We start from the raw sequence: 25,771 nt of genomic DNA on the forward strand, positions 1-25,771 counted from the left end.
TTGCCTTATCAAACAAGAAGCCATCCTGCAAGAATTAGCCAACAATCAAACCAAACCATGTAAGCAGTTTAAATTTAAATCCATCTCAACAACTGAAGTTGAAAACATCATCACATCCCTCAAACCATCCCGATGCCTTGGTGATACCTTCCCTGCACCAATTATTAAAGAAGCTGCGATGGACCTAGCACCCTTCATCATTACCTTCATCAGTTCCTCCTTCAAATCTTGCTCAGTCCCCACCAACCTCAAAAACGCCTGGGTACTACCCTTACTAAAAACACACTAATCTGGACCCCCGCATCCCTACCAATTACAGGCCAATCACTACAGTACAGTTTCTCCTTAAAATTCTGGACCAAGCTGCTTATCTCCAGATTCAATCCTACCTGGAGATCAACAAATAGTTAGGCACCCGCCAATCAGGTTTCAGGCAAAGGCACGGGACTGAGACAGCCCTCCATGACCTGAAGAATCAACTGGATGATCAAAAAGGCAAAGGAGAAACCTCCATTCTCCTCCTATTGGACTTATCCGCTGCATTTGACCTGGTTGACCATAAGGTCCTATGTAACCACCTTAAATCAGCAGCTCATTTTTCTAAGGAAGCTACCACCTGGATAAACTCCTTCTTAGATAAAAGAGCCATAAGAGTTTTCTCACCTTCCTAAGCAGCAGACTCAGTACCCATCACATGCAGTGTACCACAGCGCTCATGTGTCTCCCCCACTTTGTATGATATATTCACTAAACCTCTCTTTGACATACTTGACAATCTGGGTGTCTCATACACCAACTACGCTGATGGCAGCCAGATTCTCATCCCTATTCAAGGCGACTATGACAAAGATGTGGAACTGATCAATAAAATATATTTAATTATACAAACATGGATAGCCACACATGGATTATGTCTCAATGATGACAAGACTGAGCTCTTAATCATTGGGTCTACTTATAGACTAAATAAGCACTCACCTCTATATAGATCCATCACTATTGATGCAATCAAGATCAAGGTAGCTAGAGAAGTAAAAACACCACATTTTTACTTGTATTCTGCATCCAACCTCAACAAATAAGTTAATGCCATAGCCTCTGCAACCAGTTACACTTGTAAACTGATCTACGCATGCAAACCATTCCCGACAGGCGATAACTGCACCGCGATTGCACATGCACTTATCTTATCCAAGCTGGATTACTGCAATGCATTATACTTGAGAACCAGTAAACACAACATTTATTAACTCCAGACACTACACAATAATGCTTTAAGATCTGCCATAGGCATTCCAAGATTGCAGCATATCTCCCATGTAAAATGTTCCATAAATTGGCTTGCCGTAGATGATAGAATTAAGCTTAAAGCACTTAACCTCACCTACAAATGTCTGACCAGCAAAGCACTGATATACCTGTCCAACAGATTCACCAAACACTCTTCAGAATGACCCATAAGAAAAGCACAATCCAATAGCCTGAAAATCCCCAACATCAACTTTTAAAAAAAACAGGAGGCGCTAGCTTTCCATTTATGGCGGCACAACTCTGGAACTCTATACCTGATTCCTTTAGAGCACTACCATCATTCCACTCCTTTAAGACCAACATTAAGTGTTGGCTGCAATCCTGTGACTAGAGATTGACCTCTGAACTATGATCTTATGATGAACTAGTGTATCACCCTATGACTCTGTACCATATACCTTGACTCTAACTAATGCATATATCTTGTAAAATTCTTACAAGTATCCAATTGTTCCTTTCTGTATATGTCTTTATTCTGATGTACCTATCACCTGTAACTATCTGAAGTGCCCACGTGCCTGAGGGCCCGGTGCACGCTATGAATAAATAAACAAACAAACAAAAAAACAAACCAGATGAAAATGCACAGATTGCAGGAACTAACAAGAAAAGCACATGTTAAAGTTCCTTCATTTCTGGATAAGATGCCATTTGACTGAATGTGCACCAAATTTAAAAACTAATATACATTAACATACTAACTTAACTGGATCCCATTTAACAAACTGAATCCCATATCCTTAACATGGCGTGCAAATAAGTACATGGAAATAAATGTTATGAATCCAGATTTGAAATGCATGTGGTTTAAACGTGCAGGCAATTATGCTGTGTAGTTTCATTCTGAAACATGCAGCATGGCATGAGCTGAGACGATGGAATGTGCCCTGTTGAAAACACCTTTATGTGCAGGAAGCAATGTTGCATTTTCAAGGGGAAAAATACTGGGCTGAATGGATGAGGTGACACTTGCTAAGCAAGTGGAATGGTTATTTTGAATGACAGCAAGAGGTTTTAAAAGGAGCTGGGAGAGGGTGTGAGTTCTGACTTGCAGGCAGACCTGCAGGAGTGACTTGGGAAGCAAGGATCCTCTTCTGGGAGCTGGACCGAGTCAGTTCAGGGAGCTGCTAGGATCGTGACCTTCCTTATCAGTGGCGAGCCAAGAGAGAGGGGTTTTACACGGTCAGCAGTGCATATAATCTCATACATTTCTAGGCAATTATGGTTTCAAGTGAGGCGATGCTGGATGTGTCTGTCCGATAGTCAGTCAGGGGGGCTCATTTCATGTGTAATGTTTCAGTGTTAAAAGTGAATGTGGTTCTGAATTTACAAGATTTTGTTTTTATAGCTGGATATTCATAATATGTAACTCCTACCAAGTACTGTACTTCAAGGTTGGGTTAACAGGGCTGAAGAGAGTTCATTCTAATCTTGAGATGTGCCTTTTGCAAATGTTTTTTTTCTCCCACATTCGCACTAACAAACATGTTCATTGCATAACTTTTGTCATGTGCAATTGGTAAGTTTATTTGTCATGATAAAGCCACAGTATAATAATACATTTGTGTCCTGATGCATTTTGTGACCTCTGGTTATTCTGTTTAATCTACACACACAGACAAGTGCGCAATAGTGAATACTTTTATGGGATGATTTGATGTACGTTATTTCATTTTGCATGTTTACAACTCTGCAGATCTGCCATCAGGGCATTTTTTCAGCATCGTAGACAAGTTTCCGAACGGTAAATTTACCACCCAAGACAAGTGTATTAAGTCCAGTATCTGATATTACAAAAAAATTGGGATGAAAGAAGACATTTGTTAGAGTATATTCTGAGGAGAGTGCCAACATTATGAAAGGGAATTATCACAAGAGGTGCTATGCTGCAATAAATATCACTATTTACCACCATAATAAGCTACCACAGGATTAGGCATAACTTCTTCAGAAAATATATCTAACATATTTGGTGTGTTGGCCTTTGGGAACTTTAAAGCAGTTACTGTGTGTGGCATTACGTTAGGCATAAAGCCATTGAATGCACTGAAAAGTGAATTCATTCTGTGAAGTGATAGTGCAGCGTTGTGTGCAGTGTCACCATGCCCCAAGTTGAAGCTGATTTTTCTGATCTGGCAAACTACCTTGAGGCAAAACCTTTTGCCCATGGGGTGTGGTCTTCAGAAAATGTGCCCAGGCTATGTGGAGAAGTGCAAAATTAGTTATTACGGGATATTTTTGAGGAAGGGGGCATCATACAGGTATGCCTTATGAGACTTTTTAAAGCTTCAGATCGAAAGATGGAGAAGGATTGCATAATAGGGCTGTGTGCTAAATTATAGTTTCTCCTACACGGGTCTTTGAAAATGCAAGGATATGATACTGAGGTAATAAGTAAATTGCAGGGCAGTTTGGATGATGCAGTTAATCAAATAAAGTGCCTAAAAACGGAATTAGAGCAGTCTAATACAGAATTGCAGTCTAAAAGTAACAATATGGATACTCAGTTGAATTAGAAGGAAAAACAATTTAATGAGAGTGAGCGAGAATTGATGCAGTTAAAGGGGGTCTTAGATACAATAAGACTGGACAAAGATAATGCCATTTCAGAATTGCAAACACTTAGAAAGTATAACTTGGAGAAATATAAGGTATTCCGTGCTATAGAACAAGAGATAGTTAAAGTACTGGAAGAGAATGACAAGAAAGGCACTATATTCAATGGAGTTGAGATCAATCCCAGCCCTACCCGAGGGAACAGTGTACCAATGGCCAGACATGATCATAGCCCCCTGGGGGTATGATTCACCCGCCAATTGTTACAATCATTAGCACCCACCAGGGAGCAGAAATGAGTGACAGAATGATGCACCCCAAAATGCACTCTAAAATGCACTACGTAGCCCTATCAAAATCATGAAGTCAATCAAAACTTTGATTAAACTATTAAAAAATTAAAGAGATTGTTGCATGTATGACCATTTAGAAACACTCAATGACATTTTCAAAGCCCTCCAGATACCTAAGGAACAGTATAGACAGTACTTTCACCTGATGATTGACTCAGCAGCTGCTAGTGTCATTCAGGGTCTCAATGAACAGGAAAGCCTGTCATGGGCAGACTTTGAAAGAGAGGTTAGACATCAATGTTCACCTTATAAGTCGATACAAGAGGCAAAAAAGCAGCGTATACAATGACCGCAAAGCCAGATATGTCCCCTCTCCAGTTCATCCAAGATTTAAAAAGAGCATTTTCACGCGTTGATGTGTCCTTTAATCCTAATTCTGTAGAATGTTATATTGCATACTTTTATGGTCTCCAAAAAGATATTGTATCACAGTTAATTTGTGAATTTAACAGGAAAAAATCATTGGAATTTATAATAGAACAGGGGACCAAACTATATGAGGTGAGAGAGAGGAAGGGTCTAAGAATAAACAGACAAAAAAGAAATCTAAAAAATCCACACCAGCAATATTGGAGATAAAATCTGCAAAAATGCCACTTGAAACAGCCCAAACTCAGGCAAGGAACAACATGACACCTAATCAGAGAGGCATGCCACCACAGAGGACGCTACCCCAGACTCATGTGTTCCAATATGCTGATCCGAACAATAGGGAGTCTTATATAAGACCTAGATATATCGGCAATGCCCCCAGGCTGGGATTTCTCCCCGATATGTCAGGCATGAATAACAATCAAAATCAAATGTACAATGGCCCGTACCAGACACTGGGGGCGCAGAGCAGATTTGATCCTGATACAATGATATATGGCCACCAAGAAAGACCTCAATATGTGTATAAGTTAATTGAAAATGGAAATCAGCATAGGGGACAGTTCCCACCAAATGAAAGACAAAATATAAATTATGTCCCACACCATCATAACCAATCACCACCACCAGACGACGATGGCCAAAGAATGGTCACGCTGCATTCCCCACCTCCTATGGCCCATGAGTTCAGAAGTAACATGAATAGTAATCAATTTCCTGTGAGGTACCAGAATAGGTCAAATCAGGGTGAGTTTAATCAATACCCGCCCATGCCTCAAAGAGAAGAATACAGGGACATGGACAGTCTAGAGGCCCAAGTTAAAATGTTGTCTGAACAAATAGGAAAATTCTGGGCAGTTCAAAAACAGCAGCCAAGTCAAGGTGCAGAATTTCATAGGAGTGATTTTGTGTGGTCTGACAACAAATGACTATTTAATAGCCCCTGCACTGATAAAAATACCAAAGCCCATAAATAACCTTCTTATAACAGTCCTGAATTGCTTGCTAATCCAAAAATAAGAATACAAACAAATGAAAGTGAGACAAGGAATGCCCACGCACAAAAAAAAGGAGTGTGGTTCAATTTAGAGTTGAATCAGACTATTGAAGTGTGTGCCGATGAAGAACAAAAAGACCGAAAAAAACAGTAGCTAAAAAGGAGGGTGCAACACAGTCACCTGAGGAGTATTTTGAACCACAGATATTCCAAGAGACAGAAAGGATAGGCACCATGCAAAATACAGACAAGGGTCATGAGCCAGAAAATGACAGGCTGCCACGTGACACTTGTGAAAATGTTCATTCAAAAATCTACTATGCTCCTATTACTGTAATGCATTTGATATGATTGACACGGGTGCCAGGCCACAGTAATGTACACGGAGTTGGTAAACAGTATCAATGAAATGAGATACCCATAAAATCATATAAAGGTGAGTCAAAACAAAGGCCCAGTGCACAATTTCAATGGTGAGGAAATACCTATCGAAAGAGTCACTGAGGTTGACCTAATGATAGGGAAAATTTGGATGAGACAACCTTTCCTCGTAGGGATAAACTCATTGATGGGGTAAATGGAGTCCTATGGTCCCTAGCCAAAAAAACATTGAGGCCAAAGAAAGTGTTGTCACAAAACAACACTATACAAGAATGCCATGCTGTGGCTAAGTCAGAAAGTGCAGTGGGAGCATATCTTCAGACTAGCTGCGTCCCTAGTGTCACTGTCATTCTCATGTGTCAGGGTGAAATGCGAGGTGAAAAAGAGAAGCCGTCTCTGGAGATTTATTTGGATCCCAAGACAAAATGGCAAACAGAAATAGATGAAAACACATCACGATTTTATTTAAAGGAAGAGAAATGCAATCCAAATGTCACTCCGGAGATAAACAGAGAAAAACACATTCCAACCCTTTCTGAAATACACATGCAAGATGGGCAGCCATGGAACCCTATCCATATAAATGGGCGTTCTGAAATGGTAGAAGCACCTTTAGCACTTGAGCATGAAAGAAGTTTCATTAATGAGAAAATATTCAAGCAGATAGCGAGGAGATCCCAAAATTCAGAATAAAGAACCAACACATTTTTGGGTTGGATGAACCAGAGTCAGGAAATACGGTTATGGGGAGATCCATGTTAAAGATTACAATTGGTCCTAAAAGTATCCATCATAATGTTTGGATCATAAGTGGGACACAAAATACATTTTATTTGGGAAATGACATCATGCACAGAATGTGTATGGTGTTAGACTTCCTTAATCACAAGGTTTGGTCCAGGTTGGGAGGGGCCGCGCCTGAGTTTGAGGACAAAAGACAGGCTTATCATTGTGCACAGATGGCCCGATATGCGATTGAATTGTAGGTGAGAAAGGGTATTACCATCCCTGCATTCACCAGACAAAACACAGAAGGCGAAAACAGTTCAAAGATTCTGATGCATGTGTATGTCTGAATGAATCCATGATGCAGCAGGGGCTAGAAGGTGAATATACACCAATGATAGAGATTGGGGATGGACCCATTACAATTCTGGTTGACAATAAAGAATTCCAGGACATTAATTTAGAGGAAAATTCAGCAATAGGAATGGCAATATAAAAAACATATTATACTGCAGATTTCAGTAACTTAGTGATTTGGAATATTCCTGAAAGGTAGGTGACTGTGCACGGTGAGTTGCCAGAAACTTTGGACTCTCAACCTAAAGGAATCTTTAAATTTCAATCTGTGTATCCTTATGAGTCAAGTGAAACAGTGTGCTGTCATCAAGATGATTGCATCCTATTTGATTTAAATGAGAATAAAACAGAAAATCAGCATATTGAAATGGAAGTTCCAAAATGTTTAAATATTTTGACTCTCCAAAGAGACACAGCCACACGGTTAGAGGAGAGTATGAAGGTTCCTCCATTGCAGGACTTCCCAGAATTCTGTAAAATGGTAGCAGAGCAGATTCTGGCTGTAGATGCATGCACAAATGAAAAAGAAAAGGACCAATTGAGAAAAATATTCATGGCATTTAAAGAGGTTTTTGACAACGATGCATACAAGTGTGGGTTAACTGATTTGCGTTATTGCCACATTAGAACCAGTATTTATTCGACAATATTGTTTATCTCTGCCATGTTTGGAATCACTAGCTTAAATCATGAAACATTTAGAATCCAGAGGAATTATTAGGCCAATTCATAGTTACGGCAAACACTCCCATGTTAGGTGTGTTAAAACCTAATGCACAATGGCGTTTGTGTGCAGATTTATGAGAATTAAACAAGAAAGTACCTGTTTCAAGGTGGCTACTTCCATTTTTCTTGATCAGGGTCTTGCCCATGTTCATGGGTCAAAGGTATATACATTAGGTCGTACATTAGGATACTGGGCGTACCGTTAGCTTAAGATATCCAAAACTTGTTTGCATTTTCTTTTGACAAATCTCAAAATTCATGGTCCCAGACATCTTTTGGATATATTAATAGAAGAAAGGCACTCCCAGATACAGCATAAAAGGGGGACAATAGTTTACGTGGATGGTGGTCTAATTAAAAATGAGGATCTGAAAAATCATTTCTATGAGATTAGTCATGTGCTTAGCCAGTTACAGAAGGCTGGAGCAAAATTATCTTTACAGAAATTACAAAGGTATAAAAAGAAAGTGAACTTCTTAGGTGATGAGGTGACTGAAAATGGGTTAAATCCGCCAAAGAAGAAGGTGGAGACAGTACATAAACTGAAAGATCCTACTAATTTGAAGGGGATAAAACGTTTATTAGGGATGACAGGTTATAACAGGAAATGTATTGAGAATTATGCAGAGATTGCACAACCTTTAACATGATTACTAATGCATGGCGTACCCTGGAAATGGGAAAAAGAGCAATGTGAAGCAGTGGCCAGGCTAAAAGAATGTCTTATGAAGGCACCATTTCTGGCATATCCAATAAAGAACCAGGATTTCTTTGTAGAGATAGGGTTCACTGATCAATGCATGTCAGCAGTATTATATCAAAAGCATGATGTGAATAACAAAACTATTGCATATGCTAGCAAGGCCTTGTCACAGGTTGAAACTAAGTTCAGTGAATGTGAGAAAGCACTCCTAACCATTGTCTGGGCAGTACAGCATTTCCGTCCCAGAATTCAAGGGACAAGAGTAATTATTGAAACAAATCACCAGCCCCTGCAATTTCTGCAACGCAAGAGAATTAGGTCAGGGAATTTGGCTCAGTCCAAAATGATGTCCTGGACATTGGCACTTCAGGGATTTCCTGTGGAAGTAAGATATGGACAATATAAGAAGAGCCTGGTTGCCCAAGTGCCAGCAGATTTGCATGATTATGCAGCAGAATGTGCGTATGCGGGCACAGAAATAGAATCAAATTCAGATGAGTTTGAACAGTCCCCACAGAAATCATTCAATGAGGAGGTATTTAGGGATTTACTAACTGTGCATGTAGATGGTGTGCATACCAAGTGGAAAATAACACTGAAAAAGAGCTTGTGGCAGGAATAGGAAATATATGGTTTAAATGTGACAACATTCCAAGAGTGAGCATGAGGATTGGGCCTAGAAGTAGTCAGGTAGCTGAGTGGGCCGCTATTTACAAAGCGGTCTCTACTGCAATAGAAAACAAACTCAAAGAGATAGTTGTAGTAACTGATTCTGATTATGCACGGAATAGCTTTGTAGAATATTTACCTGGCTGGAAGGTAAAAGGTATGCACAGCTATAACAGCAAACCACTCAAAAATGGCAAGATGATGCAAGCCCTAGACAATCTTGTATCAGAAAATGATTTGGTAATACATTGGAGAAAGATCTGTGGCCATTTGAAGACACCGGGTGAGAACAAGGAAGAGAATGAAAAGGCAGATCAGTTAGCCAAAATTGGAGCTGTGATGGCAGAGTTGTGTCCTATTGAAGACCTACTTGGTTAAATACAGGTAGATCTCCAAAAGTAGTTGAGCAGCCTGTGGTGCAATGGAGTTTTGATACTCCAGACCAGGACCTGGTCAAAGCACAAAAGGAGGATACAATTTTAGGCATATTCTATATTCATCTGTTAAATGCAGAGCAAAATCCCCTGAATGAAGAAGATTCAAAATGGAAAGAGGAGTTGAGGGTGTTGGTAAAAAAACAAAAAGAGAATTAGGATACAAGATGGACTGATGATTAGAGTATCTGTACCTGTATGGATAGTGCCCTTGTCATTTCAGGGACTGATGTTACATCACGCCCATGATGCCATAACTGCAGGACACAGGGGTGTTACGCTCACCTGGTCTCTGCAGAGGTGTTGGGGCAATTTTGCAGCCCTCCCTTAACTTGAATCACCCCATTCAGGCCTCTCCCTCAGTAGAAGATCTGTGAGCGGTGGTACATGGTGATACTGCTCCTGCATTGAGATAAGAGTGTGTGAGTGTGGAAATCTGTGATTATTGTACCTCTCAAACCCTTCACCCCAAGGTACGGTTCCTGTGAGCATACGCCGGCCCATAAAGCTCACCTGTGAATTATGGAAGATAAGCTCTCTGTCCTGCTACTTCTGGCAGGGGTGCGTTGAATGGGATCTAGTTCCTTCACTGATCCCTGATAAGGATTAGTCCAGTCCAGCTGTGACTATGCTTCTCCTTATGATTCGCAAGCCTTTCTTGAGCTCTTGTGCTGCTGTTCATTGTTTAATGTCTTTATATGTTGCTCCTATTTATGCCTGCAATAATTTGTCTCTTCTGTTTTCTTCCCTTAGATTGAATTGCGGCCTCAATGCAGCTGTGAGATGCAAGACGCGGCCGGATGGAAGATGGATGCTACTGCAATGCTCGACAGCAGGTAAGTGATGTTTTAAGGAAAAGCGTGAAGTATGGCGAAGCACAACCTTAAACTGACTGTTTTTTCGATGTCTAACTTTGTCTTCTGTTTTCCTTGCAGGCACTGCTGTCGACGATGGAGTATGTCGTGCTACGGTGCCAAGATGCAGATTTCGGCTTTCCGGAAAGTGTAAAGATGAATACTTGGTTTGTTGAATAGATGTACATGTAAGAACAGCTTCCCCCAGTTGGTAAGTATGCTGGCAGGAAGCAGGAGGTCCAGGAAGCAGGATCTTCAAAGGTAAGTCTGACCTCAGGCGACGGTGAGCGTTACGCTGCTTGCAAGTGCAGAATAACGCAAAGCATCTGTGTTGAGGATTGGGGCAGCTTATATAGCTGAGATCGTGGGCACGCCCATTAAGGCCGGTTTACCAGCCACACCCTGTCACTCATAGAGAGTGAGCACATGCAAAGGCAATACACTTGGGGCTGCTTAATGGATGGAATATTCAAGGTTAATGCATCCTGCTTAACGGATGGAACGTTCAAAGTTAATGCATCTGAAGTGCTATGTTCATAATAAAATCTTTTTTGTGTTAAATGGATGTTCTTGTTTACTTTTGTTCATGAGCCTGGTTCCAAAGGTGCCAGGACAGTGTCCACTCTGGTCTCCTGTGAATGTGACCCCTTCATGACCATGACAAGGGGTTCACAGAAAACTTTGGACATTTTAAAGGATTATGCTTATTGGCCACACATGTCCCAAGATGTTGAACTACCTATGCATAGAGCACCATTAATGAAAAAGGGTTTGACACTCCCATGGTCGGATTTGCAAATCAACTATGTTGTGCCTGTTAAAAGCTCACCAAGGGGAAACAAATATATGTTAACAGTAGTTTGTTTAATGTCCAAATGGGTGGAGTGCATTCCAGTGCCAGATTGCAGTGCACAAACGACAGCCACATTACTTGTGAATCATATTTTTTCAAGATTTGGGTTACTCCAAAGGATATAGTGAGGCCGGGGAAGTCATTTTAGTAGTACATTGATGACAATAATATTGTAGATTTTGGGTGTGAAAAGAAAACTACACATCTCATACCGGCCTTCCTCATCAGTGGAATAGAAAAATGTAACAGTTCAGTGGTGGAGATGTTAAAGACATTTGTGGCTGAAGCAGGTTCTAGTTGGGACTTTCGACTCCCATTGGTATCAATGGCCATTAGGTCGATGCCCACTAAATCGTCAAATCTCAGTTCTAATGAAATACTGATAGGAAGAAAAATTGTGTTGCCCCCTCATTTACTTTACAAGGCCCATGAACAAACACTTGTAAATGCCTCTACAATTCATGAATATGTAGAAGAGTTGAGGAAGCACTTACAACATGCGTTTGCATCTGTGCAGCAGAATTTGGAAAAGGCAGCTGACAGTGCAAAAACATATTATGATAGGAAGACTTCTGCAAAGGAGTACGAGATAGGAGATCATGTTATAATTTATTTTGAAAGTGTAGACATAAAAACTCTAAATATCTTGCGGTGTGGTAAGGGCAATATAAAATTACAGACAAGATATCAACCGTTGTGTATAGGATAGCTAAAAAGGAGGGTGAGTTGACAGTAGAACAGTTTGTCCATGTAAACCAAATCAAACTTTTCCACCCAAAACATGAGGTGAAGAGGATTGAGCAAGATGAGGCTAGCTTAAACAAAAAGAATAATGAGTGCAAAATGGAAGGTTGTCCTAGCCAAGGAGTTAATGTAAATATTACCAGTAAATGGAAAGTGCTAAGGGGCTCTAGTACAATGTGGGGAGAGGTGTGGATTTTTTTTTGTTGTTGCGTGACCTGTTATGTATATCTCTGATTTTTATAATAATACATTTATTTTCAGGTGTTCCAGCTTGCAGACGGGTTTGATTTCAGATGTTCCGGCAGAGGAGGGATGAAAAATGAATTGTGCTGGGTGCTTAATGTGTCTTTTTCTTTTTACTCTAGAAAATGAATTGATTAACTCGTCAGTGCCAGGTCCTGGGGAGCTCTGGACTCAGTGAGGATGCCACTGGATTGGAGGTCCCTGGAAAGCTGCCCAGACCGAAGAAAGGGGGTGTTCACGATTTGAGCTGATGCGTGGTAGGAAACCGGGTACCAAGCTAAGGATACCTGCTTTGGGTGGTGGTGCATATTCTGGTGTAAACATAAAAGAGGTACTTGCGCAGGTCCGTTTGAAGCACGAAATGGTCAGGGAGCGGTATGGTCACAGGATACCTGTGTCTGTGTCGGTAGGGCACCGTGTGTAAATAAAGAATCCCTGACATGTGCCCAAGGGTACCTGTGTTTATATGCAACATCGCCTAGTTGTGATGGTGGGGCGAGGGTATGTGAAATTGGACGATGGATCCAGGTGAAGTATGAAGCGAGCTGTTGTGGTTGAGAAGGGGTGTGTCAGAAGCCTGTGTGAGAGGGCGAGTGAGGAAAGCATTCCTGATATGTATGTGTGTGGGTGAGAAAGGAGTGTTGAGAGGGTCAGCGAGAGTTTAACCGAGCCAGTGAGGGACACTGACCTACTTGGGGTGCCGGTGTCCGTGTGCAGGAGAGAGAGGTCACCAGTGCCTGTGTGTGGGGGAGAAGGGTTAAAGAGTGACAGTAGCTATCAGGTGTGGGGGAGGAGGATTCCAGCCAAGTTGTGTGCCTGTATGTGAGGGGTGGGCGTGTAGTGTATCTGTGTGTGTGAGTGTGTGCTTGTGTGTGTTGGAATTCTAGGAGGGAAGAAGTGTTATAGTGTGAGCTGGAATTCTTACCTTAGGATTCCATTTACAGTGGGTGCTGTTTTCCTGTTTACTTTTGGTGGGGGTTCTAGATTCCTTTGAGGGACAGTCGAGGTTGCTGCTGGATGACTCCTGCTGGGCTCATGGTTGTGCTGACAATAAACCATCTTACAACATCCACGCATGTCCTCAAATCATTATAGAATGCAGCACACAAAACTGATAATGATGGGCCATAAGAAACTGAATGGTTTCCGGGCTGCATTGTGATGGGAGGGGAGGGGCAGTGGGGTGTGGATAGTTGGTGTGCACAAAAGCCTCTCTGCAGGAGTGTTTGTGATGTCACACATTACCTTTCACAGGTGGCCCCCCCACCTTTGTCCATGGGCCCCCCTACTTTTGTCTTTGGCCCCCTCTTTGCCCCTCCTAAATTTGATTCCTGGTGACGCCACTGCCTGCACTGCCTGCATCAAGTCTATTAATTTCCATTCCTGAGGCTGAAGTTGAGAGCTCCCCCATGTCCATATGCTTTACGACAGTGGAAGGGGTGTCTTCCTAAGGTTATTAAAATTGCAGCTAATAGATGCCCCGAAGATGGTGGTAAGATTACTAATTGTTTTCCTGCTCATATCATGAGTGAGTCAGAGCCACATGACTCATCTATAAGACAGGTACTTGCCCCTTCACTACTCTGCTTGGGGAGCAAACTTGTTGACTCTATCGTGAATGCCCTGGAACCTTACTTTGTGCCTACCAAGGCCTGTTCTGATGCCACCTTGATGTCATTTTCAAAAGCTGGTTTTGGAGAACTCATTCAAACGCTGGCTTCTGCTCAAGTTCTTCTTGACCTCTGATGTTGTAATTCATTCTGATTCCCTCATGCCTATGAACAAGAGGTTGATACATTGTTCTGACCTGTCTCTGCAGAACTCTTCCGATAATCCCTTGCCGTGCGGATCCCTTACTGATATGATACCCCTGCTATTCCTGAGGGATTGAACCATAGTTCTGAGCAGCAGCAAATCGTTGTTCCATTGATCATTCAGTGGACTGCACCATAGAATCGTTCTCTTCATGCACTCAATGTGTGGTACTTTGACGTGTAGACAGTACTTGAAAAATGTGAGCAAACATTAACTTTATGAATGTATGTTTAACGATTAGTAACGTAACTGAAGCTCATTTGGTGGCTCTTACAAATCTGAATAACTTAGTAAAACCATTGTGTCTTGTAACTAATGTTGCCTGTCGCCAGAATCTAAACATCAACATATTACCCATCGCTTCTGCCCCCCACTATGAGTGTTCAAAAGCATAACAGACATGCAGCATTCTCAAGGCCTTGCGCACTTATGTGGTTGAGCAATGCTGTTCCAGTAACTAATGAGGATACAACAGCTGGCATCAATCCCGTTAACATCGTTTTTTATGTGAACACTCCACAACTTGGTAACTTGGATGTATCTAAGTCCGCTAAAAGAACCCCAAAGATGAAAAGTGATGCACATATTCAGGGTGGCTTAACACCATCCTCAGACCTTGGTTATGAGGAGGTCTTTATGGTTGAGCCCCAAGAATCCACTAGCAAAAGGTTGGCTCCTAAAGACAATATTGCTGTGATTAACTGGATAAATGCCCGCTCTGGCAGGAAATGCTCTGCTAACAAGAAAACTAAAACTAAGAATGTGTTTAAGGCTGGTCAAATTGCAACTTCCACTCAAAAGAATAATGATAGCATGTTCCATCCGCACAAAGGTAAGGAAGGGTCATTTTAGAAGTCCTCCAGGGTCTGTTTGAATGGACGCCTCTCCCCTCTAATTCCAATGGGAATTGTGAATCGCATGCACGTAAAACTAAGATTGGCGGACGTAATAAGCCAACCAAAACAAGGCATTCATCATCTATTGACACAGTAAATGTACGCAAAAATTATTGCTATCCATGAAGTTAATACCCTCAACCTTTCTACCATTGATTCCCCTATCCTGAAAAACCAGTCTGTCCATCAATTAAACAGGATTGTGAGCAGGGTTACACCCAGAACTATTTAAGGTTCAAAGCCTTTTTCCTAAAGTGGATGCCCTCACTCTACCTGTCTCTAACTCTGTAACCATGTACCGCAGCTCTGTGTTGTCACCCCGGCTGACTTTAAACAGGTTGAAATTCCTGACACTGTTGGGTTGGCCATTATTTATGTGCATTTTTAGAGAGAGTCTATGGTTGACTTCATAAAGATCCCTGCGGAGGGTTTTTATGGACTAAGTTACTCCTGCAGCATTGCGTATGCCCCAGGGAAGATTGGGGGCCTGACTTTAGATACAATGCCTTACTCTAATCTATCTGATCGGGAGTGCTCCATTGCGAACTGCTCTTTAGGCAGATTCCCACCTTCTACATTGGTTCCCAGGTGCCCCGGCAAGAGGGGCCCTGATGCAAGCGAAGTAGAATATCACCTGCAGACAATCCGTGTTGAAACTAATGTGAATGGTAGAAGGGAGGTTACTATACTTAATAACAATAAGTCAAGTTTGGCAATAAGAGAGGATCATTGGGCCTGGTTGATCTTGTTTTCTCCCCTGTAAATCTGACTCTTGTCCCTAATCAATGCGTAACAGCAGTGTCTTGGAATATCAGGGGTGCCACTCATATCTGTTTGCTGATGATGTTCTATTCCAACATATGTCCCTTTTCGCCTTGTTGTACTCCAAGAAACATGGTGCACTAAAGATATTTTATTGTTATATAGGATTACAATAAAAAAATAAATTGCTACACAGGGCCATTAGGTTGTCCTAAAAGTGGTCTTAATTAGCTGTACTATAAATTATTCTTTGGTGGATTTACAGGTGGATTCAGATTTTATATTGGCTGGGATTTTAACTTGGGACAAGCCTGATTTTGGCCACATAAAATATGGCCCATTGTTAATGTTTATGAAGCCCCGGGTACTGGCCACTCTGTGGTGATACATGCCCTAGTGAGTAATCTTGTTTTAAGTTTTGACACTCAAGGGCACATTATCCTCCTGGGATCTCTTTAATGCTCAAATTCCTCCTAATGATCCTGATGCTTTTCCTTTGGCTGAACTCAGGAAACCTCTATCGACAACAAGGGTACAGTCTGGCTGATAGTTTGATCGATGTAGATGTGTTATTTTAAATGGTGAATGTTGGTCTTATTTTCTGGGTAACTATACCTGTGTCTACGACAATTCAGCTAGCTCTATTGATTATGTATTTATATCTCCTGAAATGTATTTGACTTGTGTGTATTACAATGTCATGAGAGCGACCATTATTCGCTTTTAGTCTCCATGAATATTGCCATTCCTAGGGAACAGCAGGCCACGGATCTCCCATCAACCTTAGCAAGTGAACAGTTGCTTGATCTGAGGCTGGGTATGGTGAAGCCCCCCTGGTTAGGATGCACAGACCATCTGATCATACTTGATATAACCCCTCAGGAACATCAGAGCTTGTTTGGCCTTTTAATTCATTATTGTGTTGAAAATGTATTATTAACCTAGACAAGACTAAAGCCATGTTGTTTGGCCTCATAACACGGAAAATGAATTCACTTCTTAAGCTTAAAAAGGGCACCTACTATTTGAGCAAGTACAGCAATATGAACATCTAGAGCTAATATTTGATGGTCATATGACTTGGGAACCACATTATGGAACATGTATAAGGGAAAGTTAAATCTGCATTGAGTGGTTTGAAGAGATTTGCGGCAAGACAATCCAGTTATTCCTTGATTAGCTTGATTCATCTGTATAAATTCAAGGTACGCCCACTGTACTTATATGGGGTTGACATCTGGGGCTCTGAAATCTATCCAAAGATCACTCTTCTGGAAAGATCCAGTATTTGATCGTTGCTCCAGCTACCTCCATGTACTGCTATTGAGTTCATCCTCTTGGAAATTAAATTAAAGGAATGGTTTGGTCAGAAATATTGTTGTCCCTATGCTTCGGCCATGTGCTTTTAATCTTAATTCGATTGATCGTACAATCATTTAATATGCACCTTACCTGAGATTTCGTCTCATGAACCCAAACAATATCAGGTAGCAGGGCGCGGCCAGCTTGTGGTAATCTTATCACTTGCCGCATCGTCCTGGGTGACCTGCATTTGCAGCACTAAATCATATCCCCCGCCCCTGAGCCTGACATCACCAAATCATTTATATTCTCCGCCTCTCTCCGTGACGCTGCTGGGCAGCGTGGCCAAACACGCCCAGTCGTCACCTACGTGACTAGATGCGGAACCCGGAAAACAACACACATTGCCTCACAGCGCAGCGCATCACAATTAGGAATATGAAACTGTAATTTAAAGGAAACAACAATACTGTACAATTGGTAAAGTACATTTATTTCACATTAAATGTTTTGATAACAATCGGCGTGTGGCCGAATCAATTAAAATAGAACTTTTTTTCTTTGCTGATACCGCGTACGGACAGAATGGACCTTGTCTGTTGTTTAATAAATCCGCAAATGTTTATCGTGAGTCACACGCTGTTCCTTTATGGATACACAGGGTGTTCGTTTTGGTTAATAAATCCGCAAATGTTTATCGTGAGTCACGCCCTGTTCCTTTTGGGTACACAGGGTGTTCGTTTTGGGTAATCGAAGCACTTCGGTCGCACGGTGAGTTGCAAGGCTGGTGCTTCAACTTGGCACTAGACCACCGTAAAGGTTGTTATGTTGCTCCTAATCGCCGGTACCGCATACGGACATATTGGACTTAGTCTGTCGTCTCAAAATACGGTCAAGTAGATCCAGCGATTGACATGTAGCTGCAGCTGGCGGTTGAAGAAGCCATCGATCGGGTCTGGAATAGATGACAATCGCACAACGGCACGATGTAACTGTTTGCAAAAGATAAAAATTGAAAAGTGTCTCAGTAGCCGATCTTTATTACAATTGTTCATTTCCTTTATTAGCGCAGAGGTGACACAATGTGAACCGAGAGAATACAATGTGGAATATCAAAGTACTCTGATATTTGCTTCCGCGGATAGTGCAAATGAGAATGTTGAGCTCTAAACGTAATGCGTAAACCGGGGCATTAATTTGAGGTGCAAAAACAATGTAATGATTTATTAGCGTTGAGCCAGGGAGAAACGAGTGGTGGTCTACATTCATCTCGATGCTGGCCTGCCCCTGTTGCCCGGTAGATAGACGTACTAGCACTTCATTGCAATATGCCAAACAGAACGAACAAGTACAATGTCACCCATCAGTAACGGTCAGCTATTCTTATTTCGATTAGATCTGGTATGAAATCATCTAAAGAGAAACTTACATTACATTCGCAATTTCCATTCTCTAGGCCTAATGCAGACCGTGATGCAGAATCCTCTGTTCGTGTCAACGTTTTCTCATAAACTAAACTTACATGTAACTAGGTGTGGTTTCCGAACGGGCAACCTAATCATATCATACGTTATTACACCCTCCTTCAATTCAATCCCTTTCACAATGGTCCCTGCCTCTCAAGGTCAAAAAACAATAGAACCTTATACTGTGCGAGGGACGAGTGGGGCCTCACAGCCCCCAAGCCGAATTTCAAAGCTGGTGACCTTCGCTCAAAATGAACGTACATTCTTACTTTGCAACATCCCGTGTCAACGCATCCATGATAAAATGAATTTTGAAACAGGGGCTCAGGAAAAAGGAGGGCACAAATTGTTCGTGGCGCTGCTCAGCTGTAGGTGAAATTTGCCAATAGGGCCACCACTGCTTATTTCATGGCATCCTACCACATGGCATGTTTTCACAGTCAGTACTCCTTGCGTGCCTAGAATGTTTTGTGGCCTATGTCTAATCCCATTTGTAGGTCCAGCAGTTATTCAGCTTTTTGTGGAACTTTATTGCAAGTCAACTGCCAAAACCCAAATATTCGTACACACTGTTACCCATTGTTCATTAACACTAAAAATGAAGGTCCCACAGTATCTCAACTAAACTGTGAAATGAAAGTAATTGTAATAATTGTAATATATTTTCAAGATAAAGGACTGAGAGGATAGATTTCAAAAGACAAAATGCATACTTTATTTATACAGATTATATAAAAAAATTGCAAAAATAAAAACAGACGGCAATCTTTTCAACCAGGATTTGGAGGATTTAACAAGCTCAGCTTTGGGTGGACATGGTACGCTGGCAATGGTTTGTGGCAATGTATGTGTGCTCGGAACAGATTTGTGCGCGATTCCATGAGTATGCATCTGGACAACATTAACAATGAGATCTTTCACAAAATCGAAATCCATTTGATCATATACTGGCTTTAACACCCATTTTTTGCTTCTTTTTGCAAAGGCCATATTGTTGCGAAGCATCCCCAAGTTTCCTGCAGTCCTAGATTGTTCCCGGCCCACATTCTCGTTATGCGCTAATACCGGTAGTAAAGTCCTACATTTTATCCCCTGGATGCCAAAATGCAATCTCTTTGGCCTGTACTTTAGGCACATATTGTGGAGCACCTCCAAATCTCCTGTGTGACAGAATTCTGTGAGTCCCTTCAGATCTCTTGATAGAGTTTTATCAAAAACAATCTTCTCAAGGGCTTTGTATGTAGGTGAAGATGGTATCAACCACTTCTTCTTCTGTGCCTGCTCTGGGGACAAAGGGCCATGTTCACATTGGTGAAAATGTTGGTTTTCTGTCCAGTGGTGAACGTTGGAACAGTGGTGCATCAGTGAGCGCCATTTTTCCAGTAGAATTGCCACAGACCCATCACATGTTTTGGAGCTCCACCAAAGATGGTTGCTGAAAGACTGGGACCATTGAGAAATACATTCAAAACCTTTTTTTTCCCTGCAACCGAGATTTTTTTATTAATTGATTTGGCAACATGCCATACATCAAATTGATGTTTAATATTTGGATACAGCTCTCTCATTGTCTTGGCTATTGAAATGTGTCTGTCCGTGGCTATGAGGTCGATTTGCATTCCCCTCGATTGTAGATCTTCCACTGATCTTATAAAACCAAGTTTCTCCATGGCCACCGAGGATTTACATTGGGACACCTGCATGACCACCAAACTCACAATTTTCTTACTTTCCATGTCCTGAAGATGGTAGGTGCAGAACTTAGCAGAAAATCTGGGGCTGTCACACTGTCATCGCCGGCTAGCTAGAACCGTTCGTCGGGGAATGTACTTTCAATAGCCAATTGTTCAATTTAATTTTCCAAGCGTCACTAAGGGCAGGGAATAGATAATCACGTTGGTATTTGTTGTATTGTGTTTTAGAAATTAAATGTAGTCCCATAAACTGAAAGAAACTCGATAACTTCTTGAAACTAGAGCCACTGAAAAGTAAAGCTGCTGCACTTAGTATATTGCCAGCTGTCAGTTTCCCCAGCATCGGTTGAGCGGACCATGAAAATGCTTTATGTGACTTTTAACAGGTGGCATGTATTTTCAGGTTACTGCCTTGTGTTAGACGAGTCACGCTCACCAATGCCTTTCCACATACTTCCCCTACCACTGAATGCACACAGTTCAGCATGTTTATAATCTCGATCAAGCTGCTGTCGAATACTATGTATTTGGCCTCTTTTATTATACTGTCATCTGGCAACACTGTCGTTTCGGACTGAACCGTTGTGGACATAACAACCAAACCAGACACACTATAGTCGATATCTTTGTCTGTTTCGTCGGTCAATAGTGTTGATGCTTCAGTTTCTGTCATTTCAACATCTGTTACTTGACGATGGATAGGAGAAAACATCAATGTGGACTGTTTTTTGGGGGGCATTTTTTTGGTGAGTGTCGATTGTGTCAAGTGGTCATCGAGCAATGTAAAACTATCTTCTATAAATTCAATTGCGTCTTCCTCAGGCAGAGCAGGTGCATTGTAGCAATGGTCCAAGAAAACGTTGCTGGAATCGCCGATCTTATTGATTGATTGATTGATTGATTGATTGATTGATTTGTTTATTTATAGAGCGCCTTACACCAAGGCACTGTACAATGGAACAACTCATACAGTGAACAACAGTAAAAATTGGGAGCAAAATTACATAATGAATCATTCGACAACAAAACAGTGCAAAAAGCAATTAACTGAGGGGGCGGGGAAGTTGAGAGGGAGTAGGATTGGTGAGGGGGAACAGAGAAGGATAGAACGAGTGAAGAATAGAAGGGAGGGAGAATGAAATGGGAGTGGGGAGAGAGGAGTTAGAATAGGGAAAGAGGGGGGAGGAAGAGAGAACAGGAGAGGCCTTCAAGGAGGAGAGGGGAGGAGAAGGGATTTAAGGGAAGTGCGAAATGAGGGAAGGGTCGTGGAAGAGCGGATTGAGAGGGGGAGTGAGTTCCAGTGAAGAGGAGCAAGGAGTTGGAAGGAGCGGAACCGGGAGGAAGCACAGGGGGAAGGAGGTACAGTGAGGAGGAAATGGTCAGCAGAACGAAGTGAGCGAGAGGGGGAGTAAAAGGTGAGAAGCGAGGAGAGATAGGGAGGAGCAAGACCATGTAGGGATTTGAAAACAAGGCAGAGAAAGCAGAATTTTAACTGTAAGTGGAAAGGTAGCCAGCGAAGGTGAGAGAGCGAGGAGGAGATGTAGTCACGGGAGGTAAGGAGACAAAGAGTACGAACAGCGGAGTGGTAAATGGATTTAAGGGGGGCAAGCTGGGATGCAGGAAGTCCAAAGAATAAGGGGGAGCAGTAGAATAGTCGGGAAAAGCTGAGAGAGGAGATAAGGAGTTTGGTCGCATGGAATGTGAGGGAGGGACGGATTTTGCGAATGTTGTAGAGGTGGTAACGGCAGGAGCGAGAAGTAAGTGAACTGTGTTGTGAAAAGGTGAGAGAGGAGTCAAATAGAATGCCTAGATTACGAGCATGGGAAGAGATAGGGAAGTTGGAGGGAGGAAAGTGGATGAAAGGGGGAGGAGAGGGAGGAGGAAGTGTGTTATAAGGGAAGAAAAGGACTTCAGTTTTATCAGTATTAAGAGAGAGGAAGCGGGAGGACATCCAGTTCTTGATGGCTGTGAGACAGGAGGAGAGTTTAAGATGGAGGTCAGGTGTGAAGGAGGAGAAAGAGAGAAAGAGTTAAGTATCATCAGCATAGAAGTGATGGGAGATATCAAAGGAGGAGATAACAGGGGCGATGAGTGAGGTGTAAAGAGAGAAGAGGAAAGGACCAAGTACAGAGCCTTGCAGAACACTGTATATGAGAGGGAAGGAAGAAGAGGTCTGGCCCCCCCATGAGACAGTAAAGGAGAGAGAAGAGAGGTAGGAAGATAGCCATTTCAGAACAGGGCCTTTGAATCCGAAGGAGGAGAGAGTGTGTAGGAGGAGTGGGTGATCGACAGTGTCAAAAGCTGCAGAGAGATCAAGGAGAATAAGGATGGAAGATTGCTTGGCATGCCGAGCATAGAGGAGAGAATTGAGAATAGAAGTGAGAGCGGTTTCAGTGGAGTGTTTGGGTCGGAAGGCAGATTGGAAGGGAGGAAGGAGAGAGGAGGAAGAGACGAAAGAAGAGAGTTGAGAGTAAGCAAGACGCTCAAGGAGTTTAGAAAGGAAAGGTAGAAGGGAGATAGGTCTGTAGTTAGAGGTGAGGAGTGGATCAGCAGAGGGTTTCTTTAGGATAGGAATAATCGTTGCATGTTTGAAGGCTGAGGGAAAGGTAGAAGAGGAGAGGCAGGAGTTGAAGAAAGTGGTAAGGTATGGGATAAGAAGAGGGTGGATTTTGGGGATGAGAACGGAGGGGAGAGGGTCAGACGGGGCAGATGTGGGATGGGCTTTGGTAAGAAGGGAGGAGATATCCGAAGCAGAAACAGATGAGAAGACAGACATAGTGGAAGAGGGAGGAGAAGGGGGAGAAGAAGAGTGGGAGCTAGAGGGGGAGTTAATTTTGAGGCGGAGTGAGATGATTTTGGAGGAAAAGAAGTTAGCAAAGTCAGAGGGAGAAAGCGTGGAGTTGGATAAGGGATCAGTAGTAGGAGGAGAGAGAAGACAGGTACGAGTTTGATAAATTCGACGAGGATGAGATGCTTGAGACTGGAGAAGGTTAGAGTAGTAAGAGGACTTATTAAATTAATTTTCTGGCCATTGGACATAGGCATCTTGAGTGTGAACACGACGCGCCTCAATGAATAGTTCCTCCATGGTGAAAACAGTTTGGCAAGCAGCATCTGTCATTTGTATCGCTGTCTGTGTCTGCATAGTCCGTACTCGATTGGGCAACTACAGAACAGATAGGATAAGGGTTGTTCAGTCTAAATCCAACTGTACAGTGTTGTACAATTCACATAAAAAAGGCATATAATGAAGGCATTAGCACAAAACCTTTGCCAACAATAGAAAGTTTTCATAACTAACCTTAGTTTTATTTCTTTTCTTTGAAACCTTCTTTACTCTAACATCAGCAAACTGGCGAACCGACTCTGATACACGTTCCTCCGGTTCAATATACGGATCTTGTAAACATCCCTAAAAAAAATAGTATCCATTTAAAATAGGTAATTGGCACTACACATCTAATTAGACCGATTTTCTTTTATTCGATGGTACTGTCAATGCGCATACCTCTGGCTCTGGAGCAACTGTATGGTCTGTTTCCGAAACAACCGCAATGGATAATGTAATTGTATCGGATGTTGCAGCATCTCCATGAAACACAATACTTGCATCAGTAAGGTCGAAAAGATTGGAAACGGGACAAATGATACATTGCGAAAATATGAACAGATTATCTTGTCCTATTGAGCTATGTTGACCAATACCCTGACACCGGTTCTACTACCAGGGGTGTTCGGATTATAGTGGACGTTGCAGCATCTCTCTGAAACACAATACTTGCATTAGTAAGGTAGAAAAGATTGGAAACGGGACAAAGACTACAAAGGTACATATCAACAGTAAAGTGGCAAAGAAACATTGTGCAATGCAATGGTACATTGCGAAAATATGAAAAGATTATCTCGTCCGATTGAAATATGATGACCAATACCCCTGACACCGGATCTACTACGAGGGGTATTCGCATTGTAGTGGGCGCTTCTGCATCTCCCTGAAACACAGTACTTTCATTAGTGATGCCGAAAAGATTGGAAACGGTACAGACAATTTGGAAAGACGACACAGGGACATATCAACAGTAAAGTGGTAAAGAAACATTGTGCAATGCAATGATAGATTGCGAAAATATGATCTGATATTGAGCTATGAAGACCCATACCTCTGACACCGGATCTACTATGAGGGGTGTTCGCATTGTAGTGGACGCTTCAGCATCTCCCTGAAACAAAGTACTTTCATTAGTGAGGTCGAAAAGATTGGAAACGGTACACACAATTTTGGAAAGACGACAAAGGTACTTATCAACAGTAAAGTGGCAAAGAAACATTGTGTAATGCAATGATACGTTGCAAAGATATGATCACATTATCTAGAATTCCGTACATAAAACCAGTCTGTAACAGAATAGCTAGGTAAGATTACCTGATATGCACTCGAAGTAGTTGATAACTCCAGGCAACACGTGGATGTGGAATCTTGTTCCTTCATATTCGGTGGATAGTAATGGAGTGGTAGAGGGAAAGTATTATTCGATTTAGAAATTCAAACATTACAAAATGGCATGTAAGGAGACTGAATACTAGAAAATTACACTTATTGAAACGCATAATATAGCATAGTTATCCGTCCCCATAAATCATTTTTCTATGTGGGTTCTACAAAACAAGTACTGATGTTTAGCAAAAAACTCATTATTTCAGCAGCTATAAAATCACATAAATATGGAAAGTACCATAAGTGGCATTTACACCAAAAATACAGACGTAAAGCTAAATCCTGCAGCGTGACTCACCTGTGGCAGCATTTTCACGAGTAAAGTCGGAATAGCGTTTCCGAGTTGCTCTCGGTTGATTCCTCTTTGTGTACAAGGATGTGCCGTACATATCCGGTGAGAAGTGCAGGCTGCAGATGCGGTATCGATGACCCCTCTTGTCCTCCAAGACTTGGTTGACTCTACTTTCAAGGTCTTCCAGTGGATATCCGCAACGTCTGACCCATTCTCTTATTCGATCAACAGCCTTAAGGAATACATGCATTGTAATGACTTTGGATTTGTCATGGGTCTTCGAAGGGCAACCGAAAATAGCACATGCCGGGCATTGTTGTAAATTCTGAAAAATAAAGGTCAAGATTATTAGAAAATTATTTTGCATGAGCACGTGAGAAAGAATGAATTTGACTATACATTTTTCGATGCACGGTTTCTTTTGGGCACCACAGCAAAACCAGTGCAGCGTGTGCGTCAGTATAATAGGATACATTTCACAAACGATTCATTGATGTGTTGAAAATCAGAACATGTTACTCATCCCTTGAATGTTCTATCATGCACGAAAATGAAACATGCTTATACTATAGGCACGGCCCACGAAGGATGCAATTCGATTAGGATACATGTCCTTACCCTGACCAACGAACAGTTGGATTCAGCAAACAGAGTAATTAGTGCAAGGCGAACAGGGAGATGTTCACAGGTAGCACACTGATGAGTTCACTCGAAGCGGTCTAAGAGTAGCACGTTCACGAGTTGACTTGCAGTGCTCAAAGATGTTCTCA

The sequence above is a fragment of the Ambystoma mexicanum genome, chromosome 2q (genome assembly GCF_040938575.1).
Source record: "Ambystoma mexicanum isolate Mex_15411 chromosome 2q, UKY_AmexF1_1, whole genome shotgun sequence".
Classification (NCBI taxonomy): Eukaryota; Metazoa; Chordata; class Amphibia; order Caudata; family Ambystomatidae; genus Ambystoma; species Ambystoma mexicanum.